Genomic DNA, 10,642 nt, shown 5'->3' with positions numbered 1-10,642 from the left:
AGCCCCGGCCCTAATTATCAATAATAAATTTGCTTAAAGCGCCCCGGCCCTAATTGTCCATAATAAATTTGCTTATGTGCTCAATCCTAGTATATGCATAAAGTATCAATAGTTTCAAAATTGCTAATCTATGCCTCTGTGATAAATAAATTTACTAACTAAAGTACATTATTAGGATCCAGTGGTTTTTGTCTTTAGCCTGATATATATATATATATATAGTCAAAACACTGTATTCCGAAATTCTTAGATTTGTTCTTTCCTTTCTCCTCCTCTTCAGCATAGTTATTCATTTGTAATGCAGTCACTTTCATTTGTTACTGTTTATGTTTCATTTAGGCCTCCCCCAAGTCTTGGTTAATTTTAAGTATGTGTTTATTTTTTGAGTATGTAAAACATTACATGGGTCTAAGAGTCAGAGTTTTCCGAAAAGGTGTACTCAGAGAAATGTCACTTCTTCTTCATCTGACCACTCCATTGCCATCCTACCTTTCTATTTTTACTACCCTATTCTCACCCATCCTCTGTGAATAAGTACCCAATCTCATTAGTTTCTGGTTGATACTTCCTAGTTATCCTTTTCATAAATGAGCAGATATATTTTCTTATTCACATTTTCTAGCAGGAAAGATCACATGGTATAGATATATGGAAATCGCTCTGTATCACTTCATAAAAAGCTTTCTCATTCTTTTTGACAGGTGCCTACTCCATTAAGTGCATATACCATAGTTTATTTAACCACTCTCCTACGTGTGGGCATTTAGATTGCTTCCAATTTTTTTCAGTTATAATGCTGCAATGAATAACCCTGCTAACTTTGTGTGTATTTATTTTCATATTGTTGCAACTGTTTCTTCTGAATAGATTCCTAGAAATGGGGTTGCTCAGTCAAAAGGTAAGAGTATATACTTTTGTTATATATTGCCAAATACTTTTCCAGAAGAAGGGTATACCAGACTGCACTTCTACCAGCTCATCTTGTATCACATTTCCAGAAAATGGAGGTTCTTTCCCTCTGTGCCTCACATCTTCTGACTTCATTACAAAACTTCCTTTCAAAGCTTTTCACCTTCACATTTCCATCCTTGGACTGAACACCCTGAGCTGTCTGAGCTCAGGCATATACAATAGGCAGGCTGCATCTGGAGCATGTTGTGTCAAACTTATTTATGTAATGTGGAACACACGCCATCCTAACCCAGTCCTGGACCTGGTCTCTCCCAAGTCTGTTCCTGTGCACAGTCTGGGACTCAGGTTCCCCAGTGGCTTCTTCCTCTCCCAGGCAGGCACCCCTGCAGCTCCCACAGCCCGTCCTGTCTACTCACTCACTGGTTCTTAATCCTTGATCTGCATCTGCTTTCACAGGTTTTTCACCCAAGACTGATATCTCTAATCTGAATCTGACTCTTGATGACAAATTGAAATTGTAACGGAGTAATCATAGTTCAGACATAACAAAACTGAAGTCGGGCGGCCATTGAGGATCTAGTCTCAGGCAAATCCCTGTACCACGGAGAACCTGAATTTTCTCTGAACTGTATCAAACAAGGACACCAGCAGCTGTATTTGGGGTAACATCTGCCAGCTGCAAATTTATGTCTCAAGGCGTCCCCTTGGAACTATACAACCATTTCAGACCCCAACCATTGTTGCTTAACAAAGGTCCTTACTTTTTGCCAGCGCCAATTATAATTCTTGACAAAGAACTCATGTAAATAACTATGGTGTTACAGTTTTGAATTTTATAAACTTCTATTTTGTAGTCAGGAGGAACACAATTTAAATGCTTCTTGAATCTGTGTCTCCCAGGCTGAAGTCCTAAGAAACTTCAGATAAACACCACTTATTTTCAATCAAGTCACAGTTTCTGAAATTTTGATCAACACTCTGTTTATATATTTACTCAATTATGTTATCAGATTTTAACTTCTTTGTGTTTAAAGATTGATTCCTTATTATCTGCACATATAGCAACTTGCATATTGCTTTTAATTATCTCAGGTAATGAAGCTACCACTATGAAGCATTATCTTATAAATCAAAGCTTGTTTTCTCTCTGAACTCTGCTCTATATATTTATTCACATGATTTTATTTATTTATTTATTTGAATTTTTGAATATATGAATTTTATTTTATTTTTTATACAGCAGGTTCTTATTAGTTATCCATTTTATACATATTAGTGTATACATGTCAATCCCAATCACTCAATTCATCACACCACCACCCCCACCCTGCCGCATTGCCCCCTTGGTGTCCATACATTTGTTCTCTACGTCTGTGTCTCAATTCCTGCCCTGCAAATTGGTTCATCTGTACCATTTTTCTAGGTTCCACATATATGTGTTAATATATGATATTTGTTTTTCTCTTTCTGATTTACTTCACTCTGTATGACAGTCTCTAGATCCATCCATGTCTCTACAAATGACCCAATTTTGGTCCTTTTTGTGGCTGAGTAATATTCCATTGTATATGTACCACATCTTCTTTATGCATTCATTTGTCAATGGACACTTAGGTTGCTTCCATGACCTGGCTATTGTAAAGAGTGCTGCAATGAACATTGGGATGCATGTGTCTTTTTGAATCGTGGTTTTCTCTGGATATATGCTGAGTAGTGGGATTGTTGGGTCATATGGTAATTCTATATATAGTTTTTTAAGGACCCTCCAAACTGTTCTCCATAGTGGCTGTATCAATTTACATTCCCACCAACAGTGCAAGAGGGTTCCCTTTTCTCCACACCCTCTCCAGCATTTGTTGTTTGTAGATTTTCTGATGATGACCATTCTAACTGGTGTGAGGTGATACCTCATTGTGGTTTTGATTTGCATTTCTCTAATAATTAGTGATGTTGAGCAGCTTTTCATGTGCTTGGCCATCTGTATGTCTTCTTTGGAGAAATGTCTATTTAGGTCTTCTGCCCATTTTTGGATTGGATTTTTTGTTTTTTTAATATTGAGCTGCAAGAGCTGTTTATATATTTTGGAGATTAATCCCTTGTCTGTTGATTCGCTTGCAAATATTTTCTCCCATTCTGAAGGGAGTCTTTTCATCTTGTTTGAAGTTTCCTTTGCAAAAACTTTTAAGTTTCATTGGGTCCCATTTGTTTATTTTTGTTTTTATTTCCATTACTCTAGGAGGTGGATCAAAAAAGATCTTGCTGTGATTTATGTCAAAGAGTGTTCTTCCTATGTTTTCCTCTAAGAGTCTTATAGTGTCTGGACTTACATTTAGGTCTCTAATCCATTTTGAGTTTATTTTTGTGTATGGTGTTAGGGAGTGTTCTAATTTCAGTCTTTTACATGTAGCTGTCCAGTTTTCCCAGCACCACTTGTTGAATAGACTGTCTTCTCTCCATTGTATATCCTTGCCTCCTTTGTCATAGATTAGTTGACCATAGGTGTGTGGGTTTATCTCTGGGCTTTGTATCCTGTTCCATTGATCTATATTTCTGCTTTTGTGCCAGTACCATATGGTCTTGATTACTATAGTTTTGTAGTATAGTCTGAAGTCATGGAGTCTGATTCCTCCAGCTCTGTTTTTTTCCCTCAAGACTGCTTTGGCTATTCAGTCTTTTGTGTCTCCATACAAATTTTAAGACTTCTTGTTCTAGTTCTGTAAAAAATGCCATTGGTAATTTGATAGAGATTGCATTGAATATGTAGACTGCTTTGGGTAGTATAGTCATTTTCACAATATTGATTCTTCCAATCCAAGAACAGGTATATCTCTCCATCTGTTAGTATCATCTTTAATTTCTTTCATCAGTGTCTTATAGTTTTCTGCATACAGGTCTTTTATCTCCCTAGGTAGGTTTATGCCTAGGTATTTTATTCTTTTTGTTGCAATGGTAAATGGGAGTCTTTCCTTAATTTCTCTTTCAGATTTTTCATCATTAGTGTATAGGAATGCAAGAGTTTCTGTGCATTAATTTTGTATCCTGCAACTTTACCAAATTCATTGATTAGCTCTTGTAGTTTTCTGGTGACATCTTTAGGATTCTCTGTGTATAGTATCATGTCATCTGCAAACAGTGACAATTTTACTTCTTCTTTTCCAATTTGTATTCCTTTTATTTCTTTTTCTTCTCTGATTGCGTGGCTAGGACTTCCAAAACTATGTTGAGCAATAGTGGTGAGAGTGGACATCCTTGTCTCATTCCTGATCTTAAAAGAAGTGCTTTCAGTTTTTCACCATTGAGAATGATGTTTGCTGTGGGTTTGTTGTATATGGCCTTTATTATGTTGAGGTAGTTTCCCTCTATGCCCACTTTCTGGAGAGTTTTTATCATAAATGGGTGTTGAATTTTGTCAAAAGATTTTCTGAATCTGTTGAGATGATCATATGGTTTTTATTCTTCCGTTTGTTAATATGGTGTATCACATTGATTGATTTGCGTATACTGAAGAACCCTTCCATCCCTGGGATAAATCCCACTTGATCATGGTGCATGATCCTTTTAATGTGTTGTTGGATTCTGTTTGCTATTATTTTGTCGAGGATTTTTGCATCTGTGTTCATCAGTGATATTGGTCTGTAATTTTCTTTTTTTGTAGTATCTTTGTCTGCTTTTGGTATCAGGGTGATGGTGGCCTCATAAAATGAGTATGGGAGTGTTCCTTCCTCTGAAATTCTTTGGAAGAGTTTGAGAAGGATGGGTGTTAGCTCTTCTCTAAATGTTTGATAGAATTCACCTGTGAAGCCCTCTGGTCCTGGACTTTAGTTTGTTGGAAGATTTTTAATCACAGTTTCAATTTCATTACTTGTGCTTGGTCTGTTCATATTTTCTATTTCTTCCTGGTTCAGTCTTGGAAGGTTATACCTTTCTAAGAATTTGTCCATTTCTTCCAGATTGTCCATTTTATTGACATGGAGTTGCTTGTAGTAGTCTCTTAGGCTGCTTTGTATTTCCGTGGTATCTGTTGTATCTTTTTCATTTCTAATTTTATTGATTTGAGTCCTCTCCCTCTTTTTCTTGATGAGTCTGGCTAATGGTTTATCAATTTTGTTTATCTTCTCAAAGAACCAGCTTTTAATTGTATTGATCTTTGCTATTGTATTCTTTGTTTCTATTTCATTTATTTCTGCTCGGATCTCTATGTCTTTCCTTCTGCTAACTTTGGGTTTTGTTTGTTATTTTTTCTCTAGTTCCTTTAGGTGTAAGGTTTGATAGTTTATTTGAGATTTTTCTTGTTTCTTGAGGTAGGCTTGTATTGTTATAAACTTCCCTCTTAGAGAAACTGCTTTTGCTGAATCCCATAGGTTTTGGATCATCGTGTTTTCATTGTCATTTGCCTCTAGGTATTTTTTGATTTCCTCTTTGATTTCTTCAGTGACCTCTTGGTTATTTAGTAGTGTAGTGTTTAGACTCCATGTGTTTGTATTTTTTACATTTTTTTCCCCTGTAACTGATTTCTAATCTCATAGCATTGTGGTCAGAAAAGATGCTTGATATGATTTCAATTTTCTTAAATTTACTGAGGTTTGATTTGTGACCCAAGATGTGATCTATCTTGGAGAATGTTCCATGCACACTTGAGAAGAAAGTCTAATCTGCTGTTTTTGGATGGAATGTCTTATAAATATCAATTCAATCTATCTGTTCTATTGTGTCATTTAAAGCTTGTGTTTCCTTATTAATTTTCTGTTTGGATGATCTGTTCATTGGTGTAAGTGAGGTGTTAAAGTCCCTCACTATTATTGTGTTACTGTCAATTTCCTCTTTTATAGCTGTTAGCAGTTGCCTTATGTATTGAGGTGCCCCTATGTTGGGTGCATATATATTTATAATTATTATATCTTCTTCTTGGTTTGATCCCTTGATCGTGATGTAGTGCCCTTCCTTGTCTCTTGTAACATTCTTTATTTTAAAGTCTATTTTGTCTGATATGACTATTGCTACTCCAGCTTTATTTTGATTTCCATTTGGATGGAATATCTTTTTCCATCCCTTCACTTTCAGTCTGTATGTGTCCCTAGGTCTGAAGTGGGTCTCTTGTAGACAGCATATATATGGGTCTTATTTTTGCATCCATTCAGCGAGCCTGTGTCTTTTGGTTGGAGCATTTAATCCATTCACTTTTAAGGTAATTATCAATATGTATGTTCCTATTACTATTTTCTTAATTGTTTTGGGTTTGTTTTTGTAGGTCCTTTTCTTCTCTTGTGTTTCCCACTTAGAGATGTTCCTTTAGCATTTGTTGTAGAGCTGGTTTGGTGGTGCTGAATTCTCTTAGCTTTTGCTTGTCTGTAAAGCTTTTGATCTCTCCATCGAATCTGAATGAGATCCTTGCTGGGTAAAGTAATCTTGGTTGTAGGTTCTTACCTTTCGTCACTTTAAATATGTCATGCTACTCCCTTCTGTTTTGTAGTTTCTGCTGGGTAATCAGCTGTTAACCTTATGCGAGTTCCCTCATATGTTATATGTCATTTTTCCCCTGCTGCTTTCAATAATTTTTCTTTGTCTTTAATTTTTGCCAGTTTGATTACTATGTGTTTCAGTGTGTTTCTCCTTGGGTTTATGCTGCCTGGGACTCTCTGTACTTCCTGGACTTGGGTGTCTATTTCCTTTCCCACTGTTAGGGAAGTTTTCCACTATGCTGTCTTCAAATATTTTCTCAGGTCCTTTCTCTCTTCTCCTTCTGGGAACCCTATAATGCGAATGTTGTTGCATTTAATGTTGTCCCAGTGGTCTCTTAGGCTGTCTTCATTTCTTTTCATTCTTTTTTCTTTATTCTGTTCCGCAGCAGTGAATTCCACCATTCTGTCTTCCAGGTCACTTATCCGTTCTTCTGCCTCAGTTATTCTGCTATTGATTCCTTCCAGTCTATTTTTCATTTCAGTTATTGTATTGTTCATCTCTGTTTGTTTGTTCTTTAATTCTTCTAGGTTTTTATTAAACATTTCTTGCATCTTCTTGATCTTTGCCTCCATTCTTTACCCGAGGTCCTGGATCATCTTCACTATCATTATTCTGAATTCTTTTTCTGGAAGGTTGCCTATCTCCACTTCATTTAGTTGTTTTTCTGGGGTTTTATCTTGTTCCTTTATCTGGTACATAGCCTTCCGCCTTTTCATCTTGTCTGTCTTTTTGTGAATGTGGTTTTTGTTCCACAGGCTGCAGGATTGTAGGTCTTCTTCCTTCTGCTGTCTGTGGTCTGGTGGATGAGGCTATCTAAGAGGCCTGTGCAAGTTTCCTGATGGGAGTGACTGGTGGTGGTTAGAGCTGGGTGTTGCTCTGGTGAGCAGAGCTCAATAAAACTTTACTCCCCTTGTCTGGTGATGGGTGGGGCTGGCTTCCCTCCCTGGTGGTTATTTGGTCTGAGGCGACCCAACACTGGAGCCTACCCGGCTCTTTGGTGGGGCTAATGGCGGACTCTGGGAGGGCTCACGCCAAGGAGTACTTCCCAGAACTTCTGCTGCCAGTGTCCTTGTCCTCACGGTGAGCCACAGTGACACACACACACCCCCGCCGCCACTGCAGGAGACCCTCCAACACCAATGGGTAGGTCTGGTTCAGTCTCCTGTGGGGTTACCACTCCTTCCCCTGGGTCCTGATACGTACACTACTTTGTGTGTGCCCTCCAAGAGTGGAGCCTCTGTTTCCCCCAGTCCTGTCAAAGTCCTGCAATCAAATCCCACTAGCCTTTAAAGTCTGATTCTCTAGGAATTCCTCCTCCCATTGCTGGACTCCCAGGTTGGGAAGCCTGACGTGGGGCTCAGAACCTTCACTCCAGTGGGTAGACTTCTGTGGTATAAGTGTTCTCCAGTTTGTGAGTCACCCACCCAGCAGTTATGGGATTTGATTTTATTGTGATTGTGCCCCTCCTACCATCTCATTGTGGCTTCTCATTTGTCTTTGGATGTGAGGTATCTTTTTTGGTGAGTTCCAGTGTCTCCCTGTTGATGATTGTTCAGCAGTTAGTTGTGATTCCAGTGCTCTTGCAAGAGGGAGTGAGAGCACGTCCTTCTACTCTGCCATCTTGGACCAATCTATTCACATGATTTTAATCATGACCTCTTTAACCAGGGCTTGATAATTTGATAATTTTGATAATTTTATAAAGTTAAAAGAAATGAAAGTCTTCTTTTAGTAATGCCCTATCATTATCTTTTTAACTTCAGTGTCTCAATCCCTGTAACTTGAAATGTTTATGATAAAACATTTGTTAACTTTTTGAGATACTAGCAAATGCAGAATACAGGCATGCCAGTTTTTATTCTTATCCTGTAAGAAAGCACTTCCACTTCCACTATGGTTGATTATTTCTAACTTGCTCTGGCTGAGGGCTTAGATCTAATAAGATGCCAGTCTTGCCTGCTATCTTGCTTCCCATCGCTTCAGGGGATAATGGCCAACAAAAAGCCTTTTTTCCTATGATCAGGACCTGTTTCCTTTTACAACAATGGCTCACTAGGACTGCCACAAGAAGATAGTCTGTCCGATTTTATAACATGAGGCATAGCACTTTTATAAAAGGGGAATCAATGATTGTCTCAGAAAAAGTGGCTGCACAAAGATTTCATAAGCTCCCAAATTACAATAATGTGTTGCCTTTTTTGTAGACCCCAACTTCTATTTACCTAGAACTAGAAAAGTTTGCAATAATGAAAGAAATGAAGTCTGAGCTTTATTAAGTGGGTTTTATCAAAGATAAGGTATTGGGCTTCCCTGGTGGCACAGTGGTTGAGAGTCCGCCTGCCGATGCAGGGGACACGGGTTCGTGCCCCGGTCTGGGAGGATCGCACATGTTGCGGAGCGGCTGGGCCCGTGAGCCATGGCCGCTGAGCCTGCACGTCCGGCGCCTGTGCTCCGCAACGGGAGAGGTCACAACAGTGAGAGGCCTGCGTACCACAAAAAAAAAAAAAAAAAAAAAGATAAGGTACTTTAAGAAAGTGTCAAGAAAGAAATAATGTTGAAACATTCCTGGTTCTCAGTTTAGACTCTACCTCTGCTGGAACCTAATTCGACACAGAGCTGCAGCAGTGGGCACTTAAAGTGGGCACTGCTGCCCCAAATCAGACTTTCATATGAACTCATTTGCCAGATCAGGCTCAGCTGCAGCCTGTCTTGGGCTGGTCATTTTAGAGAACATTTACTGCCTCTTATAAATCTCTTCCCACCCAGCCTCAATTTTAGCTGGTGGAGAGATCCTTTAGAGGTGAGAAGAAAGCAGCTTCAATTGGAAAGTTAGAAGTGTCATCCTCTTCGTTTTTTATCAGAGTTTAGCTTCACTGATTTCACTTTTCTCTCTCACTAGCAATTTGGATTTGACTTTATTCCTCCAATGTCCTGAGACTTTCCAGATTTTCTTCTGAGACCCAAGGATAAAAATCAAAACTAGCAGGCGACATCTGCAAAGAAATAGACTGAAATGAAACTGAGAGTCCAAGGCTATCACTCAGCAGAGGAATCACTGAGAGCTATGCTAGTGAGAGAGTTTGACGTGATTTCTCAACTGGAAACTTTATTTTTTTTTAATTATAATAGCCATTTTTATATTTGACAATTTGTTGGTATTTATTTGTGTTTGACATTTGACTGACGTTTTTTAAATTTGGAAATACTTAAGAAATACTAATTACAGTTTTGATTTGTTATTTAATTATCAGTAAAGTTATATGAATATGACAGTTATATTCATATCATTAATCTATTTTTCCACTTGTTTGTCTTCTTTATTGGTTTATTTGTTTCTTTATAGACCTTTACACAGATGTAGAGAACAAATGTATGGATACCAAGGGGGAAAGGGAGGGTGGGTGGGATGAATTGGGAGATTGGGATTGACACATATACACTATTGATACTATGTATACAATAGACAACTAATGAGAACATACTGTATAGCACAGGGAACTCTACTTAATGCACTGTGGTGACCTAAACGGGAAGGAAATCCAAAAAAGAGGGGATATATGTATATGCATTGCGGTTTCATTTTGCTGTACAGTAGAAACTAACATTGTAAAGCACTTGTACTCCAATAAAAATTAATTAAAAAAATAAAATGTTGTTAGGGCAAAAGGAAACATAAACAAAGTTAAAAAGGAAACAACTGAGAAAAAATATTTGCAATCTAGATAACAAAGAGTAAATTTCAACTGGAAGCTTTAACTTCTATTATTGGAAGACATTTTAGAGACCGCTTATAATAAAAATGAAAGAAAGGTCCATTGGATCAATTAAAATAATGTTATTTGCTTCATGTTTGGGGCCAGTTTGAAAATTATTAGGATGAGAAAACCTAATATAATAATTTTCTAGGTCAGGTTAGACTCAATCACAGTGGAGCTTGTTACTCATGTTTAGTGAGTGAGGACTGTAAGTTCTTTGAGGGAATGACTATGTCATACATTTTGGAATTCTCTTTACCTAACCCAGGTACTGGCACTTAGTGCTCAATAAATAATAAAAAATAATGAGGATAGATTCCATTTTTTTGCACACTTGATTCATACCCAGTGACAACTTCTTTACAGAGATTAGCCCCTCTGAGTCTTATTACAAATGCTTTTACCACAATATTAGAGCGGTTTAATAATTTGTTAAAATCACAAGGCACTAAGTATGATTTGAACCCCAAAAGTTTTCTCCAGAACCCATGCTATCAACCACCTCACTTAATACC

General features: G+C 37.8%; 1 long non-coding RNA gene across 1 annotated transcript in view; it reads left to right on the top strand.

Annotated features, from left to right (window-relative positions):
- Positions 1-10,088, top strand: part of LOC141275700 (uncharacterized) — a 30,645-nt gene extending 20,557 nt beyond the window's left edge. The window contains exon 4 of the long non-coding RNA XR_012323907.1: positions 9,272-10,088. This is a non-coding gene — a long non-coding RNA (uncharacterized lncRNA). The remainder of the gene's footprint in view (positions 1-9,271) is intronic.
- Positions 10,089-10,642: the final 554 nt, after the last annotated feature.

Source organism: Tursiops truncatus, chromosome 1 (assembly GCF_011762595.2).
Source record: "Tursiops truncatus isolate mTurTru1 chromosome 1, mTurTru1.mat.Y, whole genome shotgun sequence".
NCBI lineage: Eukaryota > Metazoa > Chordata > Mammalia > Artiodactyla > Delphinidae > Tursiops > Tursiops truncatus.
Note: the sequence above shows the minus strand (reverse complement) of the source record. Positions and strands in the feature narration are given on the sequence as shown.